This window comes from Myxine glutinosa, chromosome 1 (assembly GCF_964187855.1).
Source record: "Myxine glutinosa chromosome 1, kmMyxGlut1.1, whole genome shotgun sequence".
Classification (NCBI taxonomy): domain Eukaryota; kingdom Metazoa; phylum Chordata; class Myxini; order Myxiniformes; family Myxinidae; genus Myxine; species Myxine glutinosa.
This window is the reverse complement of record NC_136261.1, coordinates 146,723,125-146,749,668: the sequence shown is the minus strand read 5'-3', so window position 1 is coordinate 146,749,668 and position 26,544 is coordinate 146,723,125.

Below are 26,544 nucleotides of genomic sequence, written 5' to 3'. Positions count from 1 at the left end.
GAAGCCGACCATCATCTTGGTCAGGAGGGGCCCAGAGACATTGTGAGGGACAGAGACCAAAAGGGGGTCGTGAGTACAAAAGGGGACACACATATATAAGATGGCCATCTTAATCATCTAGGGGATTGATTGTGGATTGTGAATTGTTGATGGTGGATTGCTTGGGGAAAATATCCTTGATTGTAGCATTGAAATTGTATGGTATCCTTGCCCTTGAAATATATCATTGAAACTCAGTTTTCTCTTGGGTGGAATTCATAGGGATTGCGTGGCGAAAGCGCATATGTGATACAACTTTCTGGCGAAGTTCCTCTCACGGTCCGGGGGTCACCGAGACCAGGTAGTCACCGAGGGGACCATGTAACACATGTCAGAGCAGAAGCAAAACTCAAGGACTTTCACGTTCTTGTTCTGAAGCCTTTCCAGTGTTGCTTTGACTGTATGATTGGGGTCATTGTCCTGTTGGAACATAAATCTTCACCACAGTCTAAGGTCTTTTGCACTCTGAAGCAGATTCTCCTCAAAGATTTGCCTGTATTTAGCTCCATTTGTTGTTCCCTCTTTCCTTACATGTGTCACAGCCCTGGCTGCTGAAACGCATCCCCATTGCATGATGCTGCCACCACCATGCTACACGGAAGGGATGGTGTGAGATGGGTGATGAGTTGTGCTTGGTTTCCGCCAAATGTAACACTTTGCATTCAAGCCAAAGAGTTCATTTTTGTCTCATTAGACCACATAATCTTTTGCCTCATGCCCTGATTCTTTCACGTGCCTTTGTGCAAACTGCAGGTGTGCTGTCATGTGCCTTTTTCATAGGAGTAGCTTACGTCTGGCCACTCTCCCATAAAGCCTAGATTTGTGAAGTGCTGCAGAGACTTTTATCCTTCTGGCAGGGTCTCCCATCTCAGCCACGGAATTCTGTAGTTTTGTCGGAGTTGTCATTGGGGTCTTGGTCACTTCCCTGACCACAGTCCTTCTTTCCCAGTTGCTCAGTTTAGTTGGACGGCCAACTCTAGGAAGAGTCTGGGTAGTTCCATATTCTTTCCATTTCCTAATTATGGAGCTCACTGTGTTCTTAGAAACTTTCAACACTCTAGAAATTGTTTTATACCCTTCCCCAGATCTATGCCTCCTCACAATTCTGTCTTGGAGTTCTACCGACAGTTCCTTGGACTTCATGGTAGAGTTTCTGCTCTGACCTGCACTGTCAACTGCGGGACCTTATGTAGAAAGGTGTGTTTCTTTCGAAATCATGTCCAATCAATTGAATTTGCCACAGGTGGACTCCAATCAACTTGTAGAGATATCTCGAGGATGATCAAAGGAAATTGAATGCACCTGAGCTCAATTTGGAGTGTCAGAGCAAAGGGGTTGAATACTTATTGACTCAATACAGTCAGCTTTTCATTTTTAATTATTTTGTAAAAAAAATAAATCTAAAGACAAAATTCCACTTTGACATTATGGGGTATTATGTGTAGATCAGTGTCAAAATAACCTCAATTTAATCCATTTTAAATTCAGCCTGTAACACAACAAAATGTGAAAAAGGTCAGTGCATACTTAGTAGTATTGGCAGCAGGAAGGTACAGATGGTGACACGATCAAGTGCTGGTGGTGGTAGTGGTGGTAGTGGAGATGGTGCAAAAAAAGGTGATGAGATTGAGACAGAGGGGAATGGAGAAGGAGGCAAATGAAAGAGTGGTGTTTGTCAAAGAGGGCCAAGCGTTGAGAGTGGGAAAGAGGAGGAGGAGGTGGAAGGCAAGAGGTCTGTTAAAAGCTTGTAGTTGGCAGGTGGTGGCAGTCATAAAGCCACAATTAGTATTCCCGAAGGAGATCTGCGTGACAAGGTTGCAGCCTGACATTGTCTTCTAGTCAGGTGCAACAAGACAAATCATCTTGGGGGGAATTTGCAGTACCTTTGGAAGAGAACATAGAGGAGGTGCATGAGATGAAGAGAGGAAAGTACAGTGAGCTGGAGGCAGAGTGTCAGGAGAAGGGTTGGCGAGTTTCCTGTCAGCCATTTGAGGTGGGGTGTAGTGGATACATTGGCATTTCCTTTTCTGCATTTCTTGCTCGACTTGGAGTGAGTGGAACAGAAAGAAGGTGGATGTGTGAGAGAGTGGCCCAGGTTGCTTTGAAAGGCTCACTTTGGATTTGGAGGAAGTTTGTGATGGCTGTTCGAACGGTGTAGGTGGAGGTTGATTGGGTGGTGTTTTGTTCAACCCCAAAGGGGTACGGTAGTGACCGAGTGTGGAAGAGAAATGGAGGTGTTTAAGGTTTTTGTTCTGAGCAGTTTATTTTATGAGCTTTGTTGGTTGGTTATGTGTGTTTTGTGAGTGTGTATTTTTGAATGATTGTTTTTGCACGAGTGTGTGTGGGTGTATGGTAGTGACTGAGAGTGCAATGCAAGATAAATGGATATGGGTTTATGGTTGTTGTTTTGAGGAGTGTATGTTATGAGGCTAGTTGGTTTGTTGTTGTTGTTTGTGTGTGTGTGTGTGTGTGTGTGTTTGCACGAGTGTGTTTTTGCATGAGTGTGTATGTTTTTCATGTGTGTGTGTTTTGTATGTCTTTTGCTGTTGAGTAGTGAATGTTGTAAGGGTGGGTGGTTGGTTTTTGTTTGTGTGTTTTTGTGTGTGTGTGAGTGTGAGTGTGTGCTGTTGTGTGTGTTTTCTTGTTGAGTGGTGAAGGTTATAAGGGTGGGTGGGTGGTTGGTTGGGTGCTTCGCCATGTTTTTTTTTGTGGTGTGGATTCTGGGTGTGAAAGCCATTGTTTTGTTGTTGTAATTTGTGTTCTCACTTAGTGGGAGTGGGGGTACGTACACATACAAGTGTAGTTGCTGCATGTGGAGGCATATATATCCCTGCTGGCCCTCCCTACCTGACCATATCGAGGCTGAAGGGCCGAAACGGGATGATGCTGAGGACTTCGACTGAAGACCTGGTCAGTGAAGCACACTTGTGACCAGGTGTGTTTTGAAATTATATATATATATATATATATATATATATATATATATATATATATATATATATATGATAACAACTCCTTTTTGCATCATGGTGATGCATCGGTCTGCCGAAGCAGTTTCTAGGCTATTGGACACAATTCTGGACGTGTCGCCACTCTGACACAGGATACTCGAATGGTTCATTCATCCCAGTAAGCTGGTACTCATTTTGCCGACCTCGGAAGGATGACAGGCTAAATCTACTTTCAATATATGTATGCTGCACGTTGGAGGATATGTTATTTATTTATTTGGCATGGGGGTGGTGTACTTTGAATCTATCTGTATTTGTTGTACAGTGTAGCGGTTACCGGTAGCATGACACAATTACCCTGCACCGGCCAATGACGCAACCGGCGAGCAGTCACGTGTCCGGACTCGCCCGGGCGTGTTGAGACTTGCCTTTACCGGGCGAATGCTTGCCTTGCATACCACGCCCCGTTGAGAGGCGTGGCTTATCTATTTGCATACCACGCCCCGCCTGAGAGGCGTGGCGTTTGTGTGTTGAGTTTCTGATAAATATTGCCACCCGTTCGATGGGCTGATTCGGTTCTTTGGAGTTCGTTTGAGTGAGCTGGGAATAAATAGCTCAGAGAAACCTAATTCCTGGCGTCGTCCATTTTGTCCGATTTTATCGTGCGAGCACAGCTCCCACAATTGGTGACCCCTTTCTACGAACACGGCGATGGAGTCAGCTGTAGCTTTGAAGCTCCCAGGCTTTTGGGAATCTCACGCGGCCGTTTGGTTTGCTCAAGCGGATTCTCAATTCGCCCTGCGAAACATTACGGAGGACACGACGCGCTACCACCACGTGGTCTCCGCGCTCAACGCTTCCTCCGCTTCCCGGGTTCTGAGCTTCCTACAGCACCCGCCGGACGCCGACAAATATGGCGCGCTCAAAGACCTACTCCTCGGTGCGTTTGGACTCACAGAGACTGAACGCGCACGACAACTACTACACCTCCCGGAGCTGGGCGACGCCCGTCCATCTGAGCGCATGGACCACATGCTTGCTCTTCTCGGTGACCACAGCCCGGACTTCCTCTTCCGCGAGCTGTTCCTCCAGCGGCTACCCGGGCAGGTACGGTTAGCTTTGGCTAATTCGCCCATCACGGAGCCTCGCGCCCTGGCCAAGGAGGCCGATAAATTTTGCTCGGCCAGGCGACACATCGGAGCGGCCGCCTGGGACCCTGGGCCGACCGAGGCAACGCCCGCGCCACGACCGGCACCTCCACCGGCCGAGTCAGCGCAACTGTCGGCAGCGGCCGCCACGACGCCCCGTCGACCGAACCCGACGCGACCGCCGGAGCCTCCACCAGAGCGGACCATGTGCTATTACCACGCCAGGTTCGGGCAGAAGGCCAGAACGTGCCGCCCACCGTGCACTTTCGGCGGGTCGGGAAACGACCAGGCCGGCGCTCGCTGCCTGCCATGAGCGTCGGCCATTCAGGCAGCCTTCTGTTTATCATGGACGCGGAGTCCAGGCGGCGTTTTTTGTGTGACACCGGCGCTTAGCTGAGCGTGATACCCGCCTCGGTGGAGGACAAACAGGCCGCTCTATGCGGCCCCGCTTTGGTCACCGCAAACGGTTCTTCCATCCGCACCTTCGGTTCGCGCAGCGTCGCATTCTGATTCGGGGGCCAGCGCGTCAGGTGGGACTTCATCACGGCGAACGTGCCCATGGCCTTGCTGGGTGCAGATTTTCTTTGCGCGCATGGGCTTTTGGTCGACGTCAAACGGCGTCGGCTCATCAACGCGGAGACCTTCAGCTCGCTCGCTTGCTCATTGAGCGGCTCCGCTCCGACCAAGCGGGCCTGCGCGCTCCCTGCCTTGGACGATTTCACCCGCCTACTCGCCGAGTTTCCCGCCCTCACGCAGCTGACGTTTTCGGCCGTCGCCGTCAAGCACGGCGCCGAACACCACATCCCGACCACAGGTCCACCGGTCTACGCCAGGGCTCGCCACCTCGACCCGGCCAAACTCGCCGTCGCGAAGGCGGAATTCGACGCGCTGGAGCGATTGGGAATTTTGCGGCGCTCGAATAGCGCGTGGGCCTCGCCCCTGCACATCGTGCCCAAACCGGGTGGCGGATGGCGACCATGCGGTGATTACCGCCGCCTCAACGACACCACCACCCCCGACCGGTACCCGATACCACACATACAGGACTTTTCCACCCGTTTGGCGGGGCGGGTGATCTTCTCCAAGGCCGACCTCATGCCGGGCTACCACCAGGTACCTGTCCGGCCGGCCGACGTTCCGAAGACGGCTGTAATTACACCTTTTGGCCTCTTCGAGTTCCTCCGAATGCCGTTTGGCCTTAAGAACGCGGCCCAGGCCTTCCAGCGGCTGATGGACAGTGTGCTGCGCGATCTCACCTTTCTGTTCATCTACCTGGATGACATTCTCATCGCCAGTACTTCCCGGGCGGAGCACCTCGTCCACCTGCGCACGCTTTTTAAGTGCCTCGGCCAGCACGGCCTCATCATCAACCCGGCGAAATGCCAGTTTGGCGTAACGGCCGTCGACTTCCTGGGGCACCGCATCACGAAGCGCGGGGCCGTCCCGCTGCCTACCAAGGTGGAGGCAGTCACAAGTTTCCCGCGCTCTCGCTCCATCAAGGCCCTACAGGAATTTTTGGGGATGGTAAATTTCTACCACCGGTTCGTGCCTCGTGCCGCCCAACTCATGCGCTCACTGTATGAAGCCCTCCGGGGCAAGCCGGCCAAGCACGTCATCGCCTGGACCACAGAGATGGACGCGGCGTTCACGGGCGCTAAGCTGGCCCTCGCCAACGCGACCATGCTGGCGCACCCGGCGCTCGACGCACCCATCGCCCTCACCACGGACGCTTCCGACTACGCGGTGGGCGCCGTGCATGAACAGTGGGTGAACAGAGCTTGGCAACCGCTGGCCTTCTTCAGCCGGCAGCTTCGCCCTAAGGAGCGCAAGTACAGTGGTACCTCGGCTTACGAGTGCCCCAACGTACGAGTTTTTCGGGATACGAGCCGTCGCTCGGGCGGTTTGTTGCTTTGGGATACGAGCCGAGATCCGATGTACGAGCTCAAAAAATTTATTTTTTTGAATTTTCCGGTTGTGGCTTCCGGTTCCGGTCACGTGGTTATCTTGCCGTGAAAGCATCTCTGCTTGGATATAAAACACGCAATCGTCGAAATACATTAGCGAGGAATCTCCTTGCTCCAGCCGGTGACGTCATCGGCGGGGATCCCCGCCTCCAGAGTGGCTGGTCACGTGACCGCCAAAGCGTGTCGCGCGTGCGGGTATAATGAGCTACACCTGTGGATCACGTGACCACGGAAGCACGCCTCGCTTGAGAGGCATGGCTTTCGGTTTGCGTTTTGCTTTATAAGGCGCGATAAATGGGCTTTTGAGTGTTAGCGGTTCATGGCGTTGACGGTCAAAAACCCATTACATCAATTTTACCAGGCACTGTACAGTAAGTACAGTGGACACCAAATGCACGGTGGAAGGCTAGAAGTAGAAGATCGTCCAAGACAAGTGAGAATAAGCCATACTTTGGAGATGACGTCATTCGCTGGTCCGATAACCAAAGATGTGGTATAAAAAACCAGGTGAGCTAACAATGCAGCAATGAAGGAATTCGGCCAAGGCACCGGCACACAACGACCTACCTACATCGAAAGACTCAATGCCAATGGTGACAGAAGCCAAGACGGCCGGCTTAAACACCGCCGAAAGACCACGGTGTACCAACTTACGATGCAGAACATCTTGCACTTAATATGATGACAACAGGTGCCATCCTCTGACGTACCATTACAGGTACAGGTACAGTACACGTGAGCACAGAGCAAAAGTTCACTGAAACCGAGATTAAGAAAAAAGAAAAAACACCTCGTGGTCCGTGCTCGATATCCGAGTTTCAATCTTTTCAAACACATGATGCTCTCGGTCACGGTATCTCCTGCGAGCTGCTTCTCCTTCAACCACACAAACAACAACTTCTCCATATCTTCATGGATAGAGGTCCAGTTTATTTCTTTACATTCTCTTGTATTATGTACAGTATATACGAGGTCGTGCTTGTTTATACATTATTTGTTATTTATAAAGTACATTTTTGTTATTTAAAAGCACCTAACAAAAAAAATTGGTGTTTTTTTTTTGAGGCTGGAACGGATTAATAGCATTTCAATGCATTTGAATGGGAAAATTTGCTTTGACTTACGAGCGATTTGGCTTACGAGCTCCGTCACGGAACGGATTAAACTCGTAAGCCGAGGTACCACTGTATAGCACTTTCGACCGCGAGCTCCTCGGCCTTTACCTGGCTGTTCGCCACTTCCGCCATCTTTTGGAGGGCCGCCCGTTCACGGCGTTTGAGGACCACAAACCCCTGGTCTTCGCCATGGCCAAGGTTACGGAGCCGTGGTCGGCCCACCAGCAGCGCCACCTCTCCGCCGTGTCCGAATTTACGACGGACATCCGGCACGTCGCGGGCAAGGACAACGCTGTGGCCGATTGCCTCTCCCGGTCCGGTGCGAACGCCGTCCACCTGGGCGTGGACTTCGCCCGCATGGCGGCCGACCAGACCGCCGACCCCACGGTGCAAGCCCTCCGGACAGTGAACACAGGCCTGCGGTTGGCCGACGTCCCCTTCGAGGACACAGGCACAGTTCTCCTGTGCGACGTCTCCCTGGGCCAACCTCGCCCCATCGTGCCCACCGGATGGCGGCGGCACATTTTTGACGCCCTCCACGGCCTTTCCCACCTGGGCCGGAAAGCATCACAGAAGCTCGTGGCAGCGAAATTCGTCTGGCACGGGCTCCGTAAAGACGTCCGGGACTGGGCCAATCCCTGTGTCGCCTGCCAGTGCGCGAAGGTCCACCGGCACCCCCAGGCCCCGTTGGCACCATTCGACGTGCCCACGCGGCGCTTCGACCACGTCAATGTGGACCTGGTGGGACCCCATCCCTCCTCGCGGGGCTTCACCCACCTCCTCACAATGGTGGACAGGACCACCAGGTGGCCGGAGGCCGTCCCGCTGGCATCAACAACATCCGCTGACGTGGCACAGGCCTTCATTGGCACCTGGATTGCCCGTTTCAGCGCCCCCTCAGACATCTCCTCCGATAGAGGCCCGCAATTCACCTCCGAGCTTTGGGGCGCGGACGCCCAGGCCTTGGGGGTCAAGCTTCACCACACCACGGCCTACCACCCCCAAGCCAACGGCTTGTGCGAGCGGTTCCACCGCTCGATGAAGGCCGCTCTCAGGGCCAGCCTCCAGGATGACGGTTGGGCCGACAGGCTCCCGTGGGTCCTATTGGGCTTCCGAACGGCCCCTAAAGAGGACCTCCAGGCTTCCACCGCCGAGCTGGTCTACGGCCAGCCACTGCGCGTGCCGGGCGAATTCATCCCTGACGCCACCGGCCCCTGGTCCGCGGCTCGCCAACGCTCGGTCCTCCAGGAGGCCGCCAGGAGATTTTCCCCCGTGCCCACGTCCCACCACGGCTGCCCCCAACCCCACGTCCCCCCAGCACTTCGCGCTGCGGAGTACGTTTTTATCCGGCAAGACGCACACCGGGGACCGCTCCGGCCGCCGTACGATGGACCTTTCCGGGTCCTGAAGAGGGACGACAAGTCGTTCACCATCGACATCGGCGGCAAGGCGGACGGCATCTCCGTGGACCGCCTTAAGCCGGCCCATTTGGACCTCGACCAACCTCCACGGTTGGCCCTTCCTCCACGTCAGGGCCGTCCCCCGTCAACTAGGCCCCCCGCCCGACCATCCACCGCCCCGCCACCTTCCACCCCCACACGGATCGTCAGGGGTCGTTTCGGCCGCGTCATCAAGACCCCCCTCAAACTGACTCTCCCGGTGCATGTTAATTCTGGGGGGGCGCGTGTAGCGGTTACCGGTAGCATGACACAATTACCCTGCACCGGCCGATGACGCAACCGGCGAGCGGTCACGTGTCCGGACTCGCCCGGGCGTGTTGAGACTTGCCTTTACCGGGCGAACGCTTGCCTTGCATACCACGCCCCGTTGAGAGGCGTGGCTTATCTATTTGCATACCACGCCCCACCTGAGAGGCGTGGCTTTTGTGCGTTGAGTTTCTGATATATATTGCCGCCCGTTCGATGGGCTGATTCGGTGCTTTGGAGTTCGTTTGAGTGAGCTGGGAATAAATAGCTCAGAGAAACCTAATTCCTGGCGTCGTCCATTTTGTCCGATTTTATCGTGCGAGCACAGCTCCCACAACAGCATACTTATTGAATTTATTATTGTGTGTTGTAAATTATTCGTTATTCTCAAAAGTTCCCATTTTAGACTCCTATAAATCTGTCGTTTGTTATAATAGCCTAGTTTTTATGTTTGAAGATCGGATGGAATCGACAAAACGTTTATTTAAGCCCGCTAACCACCATGGGAAGCAACAATAACTTTTTATATGTCAACCTTTGCCTTGTATCAATAATCGCCCCATCCAGTCTTCCTTTTTTGCTCCGATGAAGGTTTAAAAACCGAAATGTCAGCTTATCATTGCTTCGCATGGCTGTTAGCCTGCCTCCGTCAATGTTCTGTCTATTCCATCCAATTGTTATACTTGTCTGCTGATGCCGATCGACAAAAACCTTCAAGATTAAGACTAATTTTCCATTCTAATTAATGTTTGTCTTGGGATTATCTATTGCACTAATTTTTCAGAATATTTGAAATCAGCATGCTTGTAGTCCCTTTATAACCCCATATCTGCAATACTTTCCTTCATTACATTCCTTTCATAAAGTTACAATTCGATGTTTGATGGAGAATTGCTCATTGTTTGTGGCAATGATGAAGGCTGTGTGCCGTATAATGGCTTTGGTACAGTAATATTTTTCATAACAATGTTCATTTTTGCACCAAACTTTGTCTAACCTTCAATTTCAGATGCTTTCTAATGTGCACACAATGACTTCAAATCGTGTCAAAGTCAAATACCGCATATAAAGAGATCCTCCATTATGCATGAAAAATAAATTTGATTTGAAAAAAAAAAAGTGGGTTGGGTAGATTTAGATACTGGGTAATTGTGGTTGCATTTTCTGAATGTTTTGCCTTTGGAAAAATGATAGGTTATCAGCAATCAATAATAATGGTTGCCCTTCAGAATCAAAGACTGCCATGTACATATCTTTCGCGAACACCTGGGTGCGTGATTTTTATTTTTAATGGTGCCTGCACAGCAACCACAATCTGAGATAACAAGCATTGTAACTGGCTGTCAAGTAATATACTCTTCAATATTTGACAAGAGCAGATCACATGCTGTCCGCACAAGCAAAACCATTACCCTGGAAAACGATCTGCCAATCGGATAACAAAAAGGTTTTTAGTTATTGCCAAATAAACAGCTGAGGAATTTGGAGTATGGAGAGATTTCATCAAACCTAAAATTTCACCCCACCCGGGAATCAAATCCAAGTCCTCCAATTCATTCCTTGTGAAATTATGATCATAAGATAGGTGAATGGAAAAAAATATCAAGTTAAGGTATTTTCTTGAAGGGTTCTGCAGATTGAGAACAAAGGAAGCATGCCCTTGTGGCAGGTTGCAGTTCCGGATTGGATGCTGCTAAAAGTGTCTCTCAGGCTGGCAGCTCGCGATAAAAATACCATACAATGATGCAGAGTGTATTGATATGACATGTATGTATATGTATTTACAGTGCCCTCCATAAGTATTGGAACAGTGAAGTCAAATTTGTTATTATTGCTATTTCCTCAAGAAATTTGGATTTGGGATTAAAAGATAAATATAAGGCAAGAATACAGAAGGTCAGCTTTTATTTCTTGGTATTTATATGTGTATATGTTTTTTCAGTGTAGAACAATAGCACTTTTTATGTTCAGTCCTCCCATTTTAGGTAAGCATAAGTATTAGAACAGATTAACTTAAAGTAAGTTAAAGTAGTGTAATAGTTTGTATTTCGTTGCATATGCCTTGCATGCAACAACTGCATCGAGCCTGTGAGGCATCGACATCGCCAAACTTTTGGTATTCTTCCTTTGAGATGCATTGCCAAGTCTTTACTGCAAGCATTTTCAGTTGTTGTTTGTTTTGGGGGGGTTTCTGACTTTAGTTTCCTCTTCAGAAAGTGAAATGCATGCTCCATTGGATTTGAATCAGAAGATTGACTTGGCCAGTCTAAAACCTTCCACTTTATTCTCCCCTGATGAACTCCTTGGTTGCGTTGGCAGTGTATTTTGGGTCATGTCTTGCTGCATGGTGAAGCGCCGCCCAATGAGTTTGGAGGCATTTTCTTGTATTTAGGCAGACAAAATGTTTCTGTACACTTCAAAATTAATTCTGCTGCTGCCATCATTAGTTACATCATCAATAAAGATGAGTGAGCCAATTCCAGAGGCAGCCATGTAAGCCCAAGCCATGACAATACCTCCACCATGCTTCACAGATGCTTTGAATCATATGCAGTTCCTTCCCTTCTCCGCACTTTTGCCTTTCCATTGCTTTGGTAAACATTTATCTTAGTCTCATCTGTTCATAAAACTTTGTTCCAGAACTATGCTGGCTCACCTCTGTACTTCTTGACAAATTCTAATCAGGCCTTTTTATTTTTGGTGCTGATGAAAGGTTTGCATCTTGCAGTGTAGTCTTTGTAATTCTACTGTTGAAGTCTTCTGCAAACAGTAGATTGTGATACTTTCACCCCTGCACTCTCCAGGTTGTTGTTGATTCCACTGACAGTTGTTTTCGGGTTTTTCTCCACAGCTCAAAATATTTTTCTGTCATCACCTGTAGTTGTTTTCAATGGCTGGCATGGCCATTGTCCATGGGTGTGGGGTGGGGGGTGGAGTGAGGATTATTCCCCCCCCCCCCCTCACTTTCTACTGGAATATAACATAAAATGCATTGCTCTGTACAATCCACACTGGCCTGGATGCGTGATGTTCTTCAAATACATCATCTGATTTATGTATGTCAATATTAACTTTCCCCAAATATGTTATCTCTTAAATCGATAGTGCGCTGGTGGGCATTATTTAATAACAGAGAGCGGTATTGGCTTGTGCATGTCGTGCTGGATTTAATTGGTCGAAGCATGGTGTGCACGGTGCACACATGCCACGCATGCGCTAAAAAATGTGTCAAGTGATTAGTGAAAGTGTGATACTGGTAGACATTCCCTCCGCAGTGCTTGTTCGCTATGTTCCTTCACGTTTTCTTCCGAAGGAGTCTCTTTGCTTGCCCATAGTGAAATTGTTAGGTAAGACACATTTATTTAGTTGTTGTGACATTTGAGAAAGTGCTAACTGAGCCAGAATTTATTCATTTTTGGTGAAGATTCGCATCCGGATCTGGATACAAGAGTTTAATTTTTTTTAAAGTGATTCTTCACCATTGAGTGATAGGGTCAAAAACGATATATAGGATGATATTTCAAAGAGTTGTGGACGACTTGTGACAAAACTTGTTGGATGAGTTGGTTCGGCAACAAGAACAAACCAATTCGATTTTGGGTCAGTTCCGGATCCAGATCTGACCTGTCAGAGGGATACAAAACCAAAACTGCTCACCCTGGCCAAGGTATGCTCTCTAGTTTATAAGTGCCATTCTAGTTTATAAATGATGTAGTCCAAACTTTATAGATGTACTCACATTGTAATGGTACAGCACTCTACATACTTTATAGAGGATCTAACATTCTAATTAGTACATATTGTTTAATGTGTTTTGTGGCCCCGCCCCCATCAGGCTGATGGACAGTCGTCCCGCCCACCCCTCTTGACACTTCATTGCCCAATGTGTAAATATGCAGTTACACCTACTTTTCGTGGAATCCTGTCACGTTATGAAAACTTTGAGGTGTCATGGACCTTCCCACTGTGAAATGCAGTCTTTTCACGTTTGTACAAAGTACATACTGAGTTTAACACAATTTTGAGTCGCTGTCTGAAAAGAATTACAAACGGGGTATTTTTGTTCTGTCAATTTTGTAGTTCAACGATGCTGTCCAAACGTTTAACCCTTTGTGTGCTGCTTTCGCAGATTTGTCACAAGATGAAAAATATTTTCTTTTTTTGAAATTTACAAAAAATATGTAATTTTCAAATGAAAATTTTGAAAAAAAAAAAAAATGCAGCACACAAAGGGTTAATGAGTGTTAAAAAATGTTATATTTCTTAAATAAAAGATGTTAATGAAAGGATACGAAATCCTCCACAGATGACTGATTTGTTGGTACTTTTATAGGTTTACAAGTTTGTATCTTGGTAGGTTTCCTTTTTTGAGGAACTGTGTGTCATTTCTACATAGGAAGTCTTCCGCTCAAATTTCGACATTTTCTACAAAAGCTCCAGACGCCACAAACACGTGCTCACACAAATCAACGCCACAGCTCAAGTACGCCGTAGTACTAATGGTGTTTGTTGCATGCTGGCAAGTGAGAGGGTTAACAAAATAAGCCCCACTCACTGACCTCAGCAATGTTCACACTGAAGGAGCTATGCTCCAACGCGAGTCGGAAGGATTGACGCGACCAAAGACGGAAATTCGTCCGAGTTGCTTTATTGCACGTATCAAACTCGGGTACTCAGCAAAGCCCGTTTATCGGGCAGCAATATATATACACATTATGCCGGAGCGTTTGCCCGGGAAAAGCGAGACCGGGCATGCCCGGGCGTCAAGGGCGAGTCCTGGAAAGGCGAGTCTGGACCTGCCCGGGCATCCTGGGCGAGCCCTGGAAAGGCGAGGGCGGGCATGCCCGGGCGTCCTGGGCGAGCCCTGGAAAGGCGAGAGCGGGCATGCCCGGGCGTCCTGGGCGAGCCCTGGAAAGGCGAGAGCGGGCATGCCTGGGCGAGCCCTGGAAAGGCGAGAGCGGGCATGCCCGGGCGTCCTGGGCGAGCCCTGGAAAGGCGAGAGCGGGCATGCCGGGGCGTCCTGGGCGAGCCCTGGAAAGGCGAGAGCGGGCATGCCCGGGTGTCCTGGGCGAGCCCTGGAAAGACGAGTCTGGGCAAGCCCGGGAGAGGCGTGTCTGGGCCTGTCCGGGCGGCCTGGACGAGCCCGGCATGGTGATTGCTCCCTGGCCGCGTCCTTGGTAGGTGCAAGGCGATTGTGTACACCCAGCGGTAACCGCTACACACGCCCCTCCAGAATCGACTTGCACCGGCAGGGTCAATTTAAGGGGGTCCTGATGACCTGGCCGAAGCGACCCCTGGAGGGTCGTGGGGGGGGGGGGGGGGTCCGATGTGGTGGTGGGTAGTCGAGCGGCGGGAACTGTGGACGGGTGGCGACCTCGCCGCGGAGGAAGGGCCAACCGTAGTGGTTGGTCGACGTCCACGTGCGCCGGCTTGAGGCGGTCCACTGAAATCCGGTCCGCCCGGCCGCCGAAGTCGATGACGAATGACTTGTCGTCCCGTCGCATGACCCGGAAGGGCCCGTCGTACGGCGGCCGGAGTGGCCCCCGGTGTGCGTCATGACGCACAAAGACGTACTCCGCTGTGCGAAGCGCTGGGGGGACGTAGGACTGGGGGCCACCGTGGCGGGACGTTGGCACGGGGGCAAATCGTCGGGCGGCCTACTGGAGGTCCGAGCGCTGGTGAGCTGCGGACCAGGGATTGGTAGCGTCGGCCACGAACTCGCCCGGGACGCGGAGCGGCTGGCCGTAGACGATCTCGGCGGTGGACGCCTGGAGGTCCTCCTTGGGGGCCGTGCGGAGGCCCAAAAGGACCCACGGCAGCCGGTCTGCCCAACCGTCGTCCTGAAGGCCGGCCATGAGCGCGGCCTTCATGGAGCGGTGAAAACGCTTGCACAACCCATTGGCTTGGGGGTGGTAGGCCGTGGTACGGTGGAGCTGGACTCCCAGGTTGCGGGCGACCGTGCCCCACAGCTCGGAGGTGAACTGCGGACCGCGGTCCGAAGAGATGTCTGCCGGTGCGCCGAAACGGGCGACCCAGGTGGCGATGAAAGCCTGTGCCACGTCGGCGGTGGTGGTGGAAATGGGGGGAACGGCCTCCGGCCACCTGGTGAGCAAGTGTGTGAAACCCCGCGAAGGGGGAAGGGGGCCAACCAGGTCCACGTTGACGTGGTCGAAACGCCGTTCACGCACGGTGAAAGGTGCCAGCGGGGCCTGGGTGTGGCGGTGGACCTTGGCCCGCTGGCAGGCCATGCAGGCATTGGCCCAGTCGCGGACGTCCCGTCGAAGGCCGTGCCAGACGAAACGCGCCGACACCAGCTTCTGAGAAGCTTTCCTGCCCGGGTGAGAAAGGCCGTGGATGGAGGCGAAGATGCGGCGCTGCCAGGTAACGGGCATGATGGGGCGAGGCTGGCCTTGGGAGACGTCGCAGAGCAGGACAGTGTCCGCGAAGGGAATGTCGGCCAGGCGGAGGCCCGTGTCCGCTGCCCAGAGGGCCTGCACCGCGGTGTCGGTGGTTTGGTCGGCCGCCATGAGCGCGAAGTCCACGCCGAGGTGGACCGCGTTCACGCTGGCCCGAGAAAGACAGTCGGCCACGGCGTTGTCTTTGCCGGCGACGTGCCGGATGTCCGTGGTAAATTCCGACACGGCGGAGAGGTGGCGCTGCTGGCGGGCCGACCACAGCTCCGTGACTTTGGCCATTGCGTAAACAAATGGCTTGTGGTCGACGAAAGCCGTGAACGGGCGGCCCTCCAGGAGGTGGCGGAAATGGCAAACGGCCAGGAATAGACCGAGGAGCTCGCGGTCAAACGTGCTGTATTTTAACTCGTTCGGCCGGAGTTCCCGGCTGAAAAAAGCGAGTGGCTGCCAAACCCCGTTCACCCATTGTTCATGGACGGCGCCCACCGCGTAGTTGGAGGCGTCCGTAGTGAGGGCGATGGGAGCGTTGAGCACCGGGTGAGCCAGCAGCGTTGCGTTGGCGAGGGCCCGCTTCGCGCTCGTGAATGCCGCGTCCATGGCCACGGACCAGACGATGTCATGCTTGGCCGAGGGCTTCGTAAAGGGGCCGCATGAGCTGAGCAGCGCGGGGCACGAATCTGTGATAAAAATTCACCATGCCGAGGAACTCTTGCAGGGCCTTGATGGAGCGGGGACGCGGGAACTTGGTGATGGCCTCGACCTTGGTCGGCAGCGGCACGGCCCCGGTCTTGGTGATGCAGTGGCCCAAAAAGTCAACGGTCGTCGTGCCAAAGTAGCATTTGGCCGGGCTGACAATTAAGCCGTGCTCGCTGAGGCGTCCGAACAGCGTTCGGAGGTGGAGGAGGTGCTCGGCTCGGGACGTGCTGGCGACGAGGATGTCGTCCAGATAGACGAAAAGAAATGGTAGGTCGCGCAGCACGCCGTCCATCAAGCGTTGGAACGCCTGGGCCGCATTCTTGAGGCCAAACGGCATCCTCAAAAATTCGAACAGGCCGAACGGCGTGATGACGGCCGTCTTTGGGACGTCGGCCGGCCTGACAGGTACCTGGTGGTGTCCCCGTATCAGGTCAATTTTTGAAAAAATAACCCGTCCCGCCAAACGGGCGGAAAAGTCTTGGATGTGCGGGATCGGATACCTGTCTGTCGCGGGTGGTAGCGTCGTTGAGACGGCGGTAGTCGCCACACGGGCGCCATCCGCCCTCCGGCGTTGGCACGATGTGCAGTGGTGAGGCCCACGCGCTATCGGAGCGCCGCACGATGCTGAGGCGCTCCAACGCGTCGAACTCGGCTTTGGGCGGGCTCTGGCATAGACCGGCGGGCCCGTAGTGGGTATGTGGTGCTCGATCCCATGTCGCACTGCGACGGCCGAAAACCGGCCGCGTGAAGGCCGGGAATTCCGCGAGCAGGCGAGCGAACTCGTTCGCCGTCGGGAGGGCGCATGCCAGTTCGGTCGGCACGGAGCTGCTCATCGTACATGTCAGGGAGCTGAAGGTCTCGGCGTTGACAAGGCGACGCTGCTTGACGTCGACCAGCAGCCCGTGCGCGCAGAGGAAGTCAGCGCCCAGCAAAGCCATGGGGACGCTTGCGGTCACAAAGGTCCACTGAAAGCGCTGGCTGCCAAAGCAGAGGGTGACGTTGCGCAGGCCGAAGGTGCGTATGGCCGATCCATTAGCAGCGACCAAGGAGGGGCCGCAAACGGCGTTCTGCCTGTCCTGCTCGGAGGCGGGTATGACGCTCAGTTGGGCGCCGGTGTCACAAAGGAAACGCCGCCCGGACGCTTTGTCCTTAATAAAAAGCAAGTTGCCCGAGTGGCCGGCGCTCATGGCTGGTAATGAATGCCGGCCCGGCCGTTTCCCGACTTGCCGAAAGTGCACGGGGGTCGGCATGTCCGAGCCTTGTGTCCGAACCTGGCGTGGTAATGACACCACGCCTGGTCAGGTGGAGGCCCCGGCCGTCGTGTTGGAAGCGGTCGGCACGGCGTGGCAGCCGCCAGTTGCACCGGCAGATCGGCCTCCAACCGCGCAGGGTGCTCGGGCGTCATGGGCGTCGCCTCGGACGGCGACGGGCTCCAGGTAGCCACTCCGATGTGCTGGCCTGCCGAGGAGATCTTGTCGGCTTCCCTGGCGAGGGCGCCTGGTTAGGCAGCTGGTGGAGGAACAGCTCTCGGAACAGAAAATCCGGAGAGTGCTCGCCGAGCAACGAGAGCATGTAGTCCATTCGCTCGGACGGGCGCGTGTCGCCGAGCTCGGGCAGGTCGAGCAGGCGTCATGCGCGTTCCGCCGGTGAGAGGGCGAAAGCGTCGAGGAGGAGCGTCTTGATCGCGCCATACTTGTCAGCGGCTGGCGGGCGCTCGAGGAGGCTCAGGGCGCGGGCTGCGGTGGCGGAGCCGAGCGCTGCTACCACATGGTGGAAGCGGGTGTCGTCGGCGGTGATGCCTCGCAGGGCGAACTGGGAGTCCGCCTGGGTGAACCAAACAGCCGCGTGAGCCTCCCAGAAGGTAGGCAGTTTAAGGGCAACTGCCGTGTCCATGTTCGGGGTCACCAATGAAGGAGCTATGCTCCAACGCGAGTCGGAAGGATTTACGCGACCAAAGACGGAAATTCGTCCGAGTTGCTTTATTGCACGTATCAAACTCGGGTACTCAGCAAAGCCCGTTTATCGGACAGCAATATATATACACATTATGCCGGAGCGTTTGCCCGGGAAAAGCGAGACCGGGCATGCCCGGGCATCAAGGGCGAGTCCTGGAAAGGCGAGTCTTGACCTGCCCGGGCATCCTGGGCGAGCCCTGGAAAGGCGAGGGCGGGCATGCCCGGGCGTCCTGGGCGAGCCCTGGAAAGGCGAGAGCGGGCATGCCCGGGCGTCCTGGGCGAGCCCTGGAAAGGCGAGAGCGGGCATGCCCGGGTGTCCTGGGCGAGCCCTGGAAAGAGGAGTCTGGGCATGCCCGGGAAAGACGAGACCGGGCGTGCCCGGGAGGCTCGGGCGAGCCCGGGAACAGCGAGTCCGGGCATGCACGGGAGAGGCGCGTCTGGGCCTGTCCGGGCGGCCTGGACGAGCCCGGCATGGTGATTGCTCCCTGGCCGCGTCCTTGGTAGGTGCAAGGCGATTGTGTACACCCAGCGGTAACCACTACAACACATTAATTTGTCGTGACACCATTCACCAAACCTTTTGATCACACTTCGTGTGTGTGTGTGTGTGTGTGTGTGTGTGTGTGTGTGTGTGTGTGTGTGTGTGTGTGTGTGTGTGTGTGTGTGTGTGTGTGTGTGTGTGTGTGTGTGTGTGTGTGTGTGCATATATGTATTCATATCTATATATCTATTATATATATAAAGTAGTAAAGTATGTTTGTTTGTCCTCTTATAACTCGAGAACTACTCATCACAGAGCAAAACCAAAGGCATATTCGGAATCAGTACGTCTCAGAGAAACTACAGCACACCTTAAATGTTTAAAAAAAACTTCGGGTTTTAAAATTATGACGTCATCCGCATATTTTGTAACGTTAATTTTTCAACTTCATCCGATTGACATGGGATCAACGGCATGTGACAGAGAGTGAAAAATACATGCTACATTTATTTGACGACAATGATTTCCTACTTCCGGGTTCGGAATTATGACGTCATAAAGGCGTAACGTTAATTATTCAACTTCATCCGATTGACATGGGACCAATGCCATTTGACAGGGAATAAAAAATAAATGCTACATTCAATTGACGACAATGACTTCCGACTTCCACGCATTTTCTGATCGATTTTTCTGATTCTCGATTCTCTGATTTTACATGCTGCAGTTTGTCAATGAAATTTCACTTCATGATTTTCTATTTTCTTCTTTTTCATAAGGATTTTCGATTTTATGCTTTCAGATGACCCAGGCCTAATTCCACGCAGTTTCTGATCAAAATCTCCAAAATGCCCCGAAAAAGGAAGAGCTGCATTGGTCCGAAGACAGCTTCAGCTAAGCGAAAACAGACTGAGAGACAACAGGAGATCGACGAGGAGCGATCAACCAGGCTCAATGAACAGGATCATCAGCAACAACAACAGCGAGTAAATGAGACACAAGATGGGCGATCGACCAGGCTTAATGAACAGGCTCATCGGCAACAACAACAGCGAGTAAATGAGACACAAGATGAGCGATCAACCAGGCTTAATGAACAGGCTCATCGGAAACAACAACAGCGAGTAAATGAGACACAAGATGAGCGATCGACCAGGCTTAATGAAAAGGCACATCGGCAACAACAACTGCGAGTAAATGAGACTGAGGAAGAGTGTGATGCAAGACACGAGGCAAACCGTCACCGCACTGCAGAAGCTCGGGCCCGGACACCAAAGAACAAAAGGGAGGCATTCACGTATGACCGGCTGCCCCAACAACTCACGCAGATATCGGCCGAATGGACCAAGTCTGCACTCACTGCTCTGCTTACAAGTTCGAAGGAGAGACCAAAGGTGTGTGCTGCAACAATGGGAAAGTCGTCCTTGAGCCTTTACCTGCCCTTACTCCCTTCCTGAAGGAACTTCTCTCTGGCGAAGGTCTCCTCAGCAAGCACTTCCTTGACAACATTCGAACTAATAATGGCAGTTTTGTGATGACGAGCTTCGGGCATAAGGAAGCTGAAGTACAGGGCTGGAACCCGAGCTTCCGTATCCAAGGTCAAGTGTTCCACCGCATTGGCAGCTTGCTCCCGCCTGAAGAAGGTCAGCCAAAGTTCTTACAGGTCTACTTCCTCGACTCGCATGCCAAAGAGCTGACTGCCAGGAACCACAGCGGCCTCAAACCACACATCATTGAAATGCTCACAAAGTGGTTCCACGAGAATAACCATCTGGTCCGTGAGCTGAAGACTGCAAGAGATATGCTTGCAGAAGGAGATAACTCGGAAGAGCGCCAGATAATCATCCGCGAAAACAAGGGACCACGTGGTGAGCATGCACGCCGCTACAATGCCCAGTCTGCACCAGAAGTCGCCATCTTATTGGACAATGAGCCAACATAACCCAGAAATATTGTCCTCAAACTTCGCGATGGGGCACTCAAAAGGATAAGTGAGCTGCATGCATCTTATGATGCACTGCAGTACCCCATAGTGTTCCCATATGGAACGGATGGCTGCACTATCCACCTGGTGGCCAGGACTGCTACTGGAAAAGATGGACAAAAACTCACATAGCTGCAGTACTACAGCTACCACATCATGGTGAGAGAGGGAAATCACATACTGCAGATGCGACGACTCTTTCAGCAGTTTCTGGTAGATGTATATTCTAAAATCGAGGCAGAGCGACTGGGCTTTATTATCCGCCGGGAGCAAAAGACCTTACTCGCTGATAACTACGGCAACCTCCGTGACAGTCTCATGGCCAGCGATGGTGACCCTCGCAATGTTGGGCAAAGGGTGGTCCTTCCAGCGACGTACACAGGTGGGCCGAGGTGGATGCACGAGAGGCAGAGTGATGCCATGGCCTATGTGCGTTGCATGGGGAGGCCGGACTTCTTTATAACAATGACAACAAATCCCAAATGGGTCGAGGTCCAGCAAAACCTCTTGCCAGGACAAGAAGCTCATGATCGGCCACACATAATTGCCTGTGTCTTTCGACAAAAGCACAAGAAACTCATGGAGCTACTAAAGAAGAGAGCTTTTCGGACGATGAGAGCCACATCTCTCTGAGAGCCACATGAGAGCCACATGGGACGATGAGGACGATGAGAGATGAGAGCCAGAAGCGTGGTCTTCCTCATGCCCACATCCTCATATGGGTCGCTCCAGAGGACAAAGTCAAGCCCGAAAAAATTGATATGGTCATCAGTGCTGAGATTCCCGACAAGGAACAAGATCCTGAGCTGCACATGATGGTTATGGCACATATGATCCATGGTCCATGCGGAAACCTCAACCAGAACAGCCCTTGCATGAAGGACCGGAAGTGTTCAAAAGATTTCCCAAAGCCATTCCTCCAGAGCACTGAGCAAGGAAATGACAGCTACCCCAAATACTGACGTCTGAAGCCAGAAGATGGTGGTTACACTGGGGAGATCAAGATGCGCCAGCAGGGAAAACGGGTGGTGCAGGTAGTCACCAATCAGTGGGTGGTACCCTACAACCCCTTCCTCTTCCGCCAATTCAACTGCCACATCAATGTTGAGATATGCGCCAGCATCAAGAGCATCAAGTATATCACAAAGTATGTCACCAAGGGGACCGATCAGGCAGTGTTTGAACTGCAGCGAGCCAATGAGGAGGCCAGAAATCGTCAAGTGGATGAGGTAGCTAAGTTCCAGAATGCACGTTACGTTGGGAGCAGTGAGGCAGTCTGGAGGATCCTAGAGCACCCAATTTCCGAGCATTTCCCTCCAGTCATTGGCCTAGCTGTCGACCTTGAGAATGGCCAGCGAGTCTACTTCAATATGGACAATGCCATACAGCGGGCAGAGCGACCACCACCAGCCACTACGCTGACTGCCTTCTTCGACCTCTGCAATCATGACGATTTTGCCAAGACGCTCAAATACCACGAGGTGCCCGAGTACGACACGTGGGACAAGACGCACAAGAAGTGGACCCGCCGCAAGCAGGGAGAAGTGGTGGTCGAAGGACCACATGCAATACGGAAGACTCCGGCAATTGGCCGCATCTACAGCATCAGTCCGAGACAGGGAGACTGTTACTACGTTCGACTTCTTCTGACTGAAGTATGTGGCCCATCCTCTTTCGCTGCTCTAAGGACAGTGGATGGTCAAGAGTTGTCTTTCCGTGAAGCCTGTCTCCCATTGGGACTCCTGGAAAACGACCAGCACCTCCACCTTGCTATGGATGAGGCAAGCATCAGCCAGTCTGCACCAAACCTCCGGAGTCTCATGGCAGTCATCCTTACCGCATGTTTTCCGAGCAATCCACGCACGCTATGGGATAAGTTCCGTGAAACCCTTTCTGAAGGCTACCTATTTCAGCACCGCCGCAATGTTTACAATCCCGCTGCTGACTACAACGAGCAAATCTACAACCTTGCGCTTTGCTCTCTCGAAGACAAGGTGATCATGATGGGCGGTCATCATCTCAGTTCGTATGACCTACCTGCCCCAGAGAGGGGCACAGAAGATAGGCTTGAGAGAGAATACTTCAGGGAAGTTGACTACAACCAAGAGCAGTTGGCTGTCCAAGCTGATGATCTCCAACAGCAAATGACAGATGAACAGCGTCAGGTCGACAATGCAGTCCTTGAACTGGTGCAGCAAGGTAACATCAACAATGGCAACAAGAACAGCAACCTCATCTTTCTAGATGCACCAGGAGGCACAGGAAAGAGCTTTGTCATCAACACGATTCTGAAGAAAATTCGCTCACGAGGCAAGATTGCTCTTGCTACTGCGTCCAGTGGAATTGCCGCACCACTGCTCCAGGGAGGACGAACGCTGCACAGCACCTTCAAGATCCCACTCGACACGCACCTCAAAGAGCAGCCAAAATGCAGCATCAAGCGTGGAACAGCATTGGCCAAGGTCATTAAGGATGCTGCTGTCATCATTGTGGATGAGGCCCCGATGACTCACAAGTCAGCCTATGAAGCTGTAGACCGCATACTACAGGACATCACAGGAGTAAAGAAACCTATGGGAGGAATTCCCACACTGCTCTGCGGAGACTTCCGACAGATCCTCCCAGTGGTCAAGAGTGGTACCAGATCCAACATTGTCAATGCCAGCCTGAGGACGTCCCACCTGTGGCGCCATGTGACTGTCAAGCACCTGACCATCAACATGCGAGCTCACCTGTCTGGCGATGAAGGGGCCACTGACTTTTCTAAGCTGCTCCTGGAAATAGGCAATGGACTGATACCATTTTCGGCCGAACCAGACACGATCGAGATTCCTCCTGAAATAGGCAAGGTCATCTCCACAATGGAGGAGCTGAAGGCTGAAGTCTACCCTTGCTTGACCACAAATGGAGTCCGGTCCGAATGGCTGGCTGATCATGCAATTCTTTCTCCGCTGAACACCAATGTCAACCAGCTCAACAACTGGCTCATGGGAGAGTTTCCCGACGATGAGAGGATCTACAAGTCTGTGGATAGTGCCATCTGTGACGAGGAGGCAGTCACTTACCCTGTTGAGCTTCTCAATTCTCTCGAGCTGTCAGGAATGCCACCACACCTCCTCAAGTTGAAACACGGTGTGCCCATCATGATCCTGCGAAACATGGAACCACCCAAGACCACCAATGGTACACGCTGCATCATAACTCGCCTACATGCCAATGTCATCGAGGCCACCATCTGCTGTGGACCATACAAAGGAGAGGGTGTCCTTCTGCCGAGGATCCTGCTCATTCCGTCAGACTCTGAGCTGCCGTTCCAGTTTCGGAGACTCCAGTTTCCCTGCAAGCCATGCTTTGCGATGACCATCAATAAGGCTCAAGGTCAGACGTACAAGCCAATAGGGGTCGACCTCTCTGTCCCCTCCTTCTCACACGGTCAGCTGTATGTGGCTGCCTCTCGGACCGGCAGTGCAGTAAAACTCGCCATCCTGGCACCCAACAATCAGACACACAATGTGGTTTACCCCGAGGCACTCTCGGGCACAGATGACGAACGCTGTAAGTTGTGACTATATTTTTTTGTATCAGGTACATATTGGACTAGATGCTCTTTCATAGTTTGTAAAAAACGTTATTTTGGAAAATCTTTTTAATCAAAACAGGCGAATCTCCAGAATTGGTGCTTCTAGGCCGACTATCTTCCCATCCAGTCGAAAGAGAATAATGCTGTTTAGTGTTTATATTTTATATAAATTATAGAATATATTTTATACAAAATGTCTGTACAAAAGTTTTTTTAAATGTTTTAGGTCTGTTTGGCTGAAAAATTTCTGATATCAATACCCCCAATCTTAGGCATTGTAGGATATAGTCAGAGCGTTCACCTTTACTTAATGAATTTTAAGAATCCTTCCAATTTGCACCCGTCAAAGACGGGTATCCTTGCTAGTATATCTATATATATATATATATTGTTGCGGATATGGGATTTGCATCCATCCATATCCGCTTGTAAATATTCCCCTATTTCCTCAATATTTCCCAACTATCCCCAATCCCCCATTCCCTAGTCCCATTTTCTGTAAACAACACTCTGTAGACCCGACCTCCCCCTATTTCCATTAAATGTCGTGCCCAGGTTCACCGCATCTCATGTAAGACAACTATAGGACATCTTGCTAGTTATTCTTAGTCTATGTCAGTTAAGGACTCGTTTCCATTAATTCTGACCCTTCGTTGCACCAGAATGTGATTGTATGGCACCGTTAGGAAGTTTAGGACCTCCCAATACCTCCCCGCAGCTCTTCCTCACAGTTCAACAACAACAACAACAACGAGCGCAGGAAGTGTGCGTCCTCACTCCGGCTTGGTTGGTAGGGGGTGTTGGGGGTGTTGGGAGGGCACCAGGCCTTCCCAACGAGCCGCCATCAAACATGTGCTCGACGGGGTTACCAAATAGGGGCTCCCTGTCAGCTCCTCGTCAAGGGCGGAGCCCGGTAACCCCCGCACCCAATGGAAGCGGCGGACCGGCCCCAGTGGGGCGGAACCAACCAGCCGAGGGCATGTCACTCCCCGCTGAGCATGCGCAGTGAGGGGGAGGTGACGTCAGATGCGCGCGGAGCTTGGAGAAAGAAAGACGTCCCCTTCGAGCGCTGTGACACCTCCCCGCATCTTCTGGACCGTGCTTTATCCTGTCCTTGAGCCAAGGTGCACCTTGTGCTATCGACTACCTGTCCCTTCCTGCCATCAATCCCTGTGTAAGTCAGCCTTGTTCCGTTTGTCTGTGGTCTGTCTGGGATAAGATAAGACGGTAATTAAGTGCCCATCTCTTCTGTGTCTTTACCTCACTGCCTTGTAATCTACCCCTTTTCTCCACCACTGTAATTATACCCTCCTCCGGAGGTCTTGAGAACTGTACCCCTTGCGTCGTTTCCTCTTTCCCAGTCGTCGTGTCCTTTCTACCATTGATTTGGCATAGCGCGATTTGGCCAACGTCTGGGTGAATCGGGTGAGTTGGGGAAGAATCGGGGAAACTGTTAGGTCGCGGCAATACCACCGCTCGGTAAATAACATCTTTAACCGCGTCCGTAACAATTGGTTGTCAGGAGTTGGGATTCGAACCTGGGACTAAATTTATTTAGCCCAAATTTTGGACACCAATTGTGTTATTACCGCAACAATTGGTGTCTGGGAGTGAGATACGGACCCGAAGCGCGCTTAACGCGCTCAAAATTACAAGTCACCGAAATTTGATTTTGTTTTACAAAACCCGAATTTTGAAAGTCGCGCTATGGGAGATCAAGACGGCTGGGTTCCGGTAGAGGAGAGTGAGGCAGGGTTGATCCAGGACCAAATTGAGGGACATGAGGAGAGCGAAGCAGTGAGGGCGGCAGGTTCGCAAAATGGCGTCGTCGCGCACGAGGTTACGGGCGCGCAAAATGGCACCTCGCACATGGCTACTGCGACCGCGCCCGCGACCGTAGCAGCGCCGCTGGTGGATTTGAACCTTTTTTTTATACAAATGAAGGCCCTTATGGACAAGAATAGCGAAGAAATGGAAAGCAGAATGATGGGGGTAATGGGGAACCGGATGGATGCTCAGAATGAGCAAATGAGGGCTCAGAGTGAGCAAATGAGGGCTGATAGTGAGCGATTGGGGGGCGAAAAGGGGGGCAAAATGGGAGAAATGGGGGGCAAAATGGGAGAAATGGGGGAACGGCTAGAAGCTAAATTAGAGGGGTTAGACAATGGGATAGAAGGGGTGAAACATGGGTTAACGGGGGTAGAAAACAGAATGGCCGCTCAAGAGAATCAAATGGAAGGGATGAAAAGGGGGTTAGAGGGGTTAGAAAACAGTATGTAAGGCAAATTGAGGGACATGAGGGACCAAGCGGAAAGGGAAGTTAAACAAATGGGGCAGAAGATAGAGGGGGTCAGAATGGGGGTAGAAACTAAATTGGATGCTCACAGGGAGGAAATGGAGCAGATGAGGGTGGCATCTGGGCAGGAGATGCAAGTGATGGGAGAGGAGATCAGAAGAGGTGTGAGTGAGGAGGTCGGAGGAGTGCACGAGGAGGTGAGGCACTGTGAGGAGC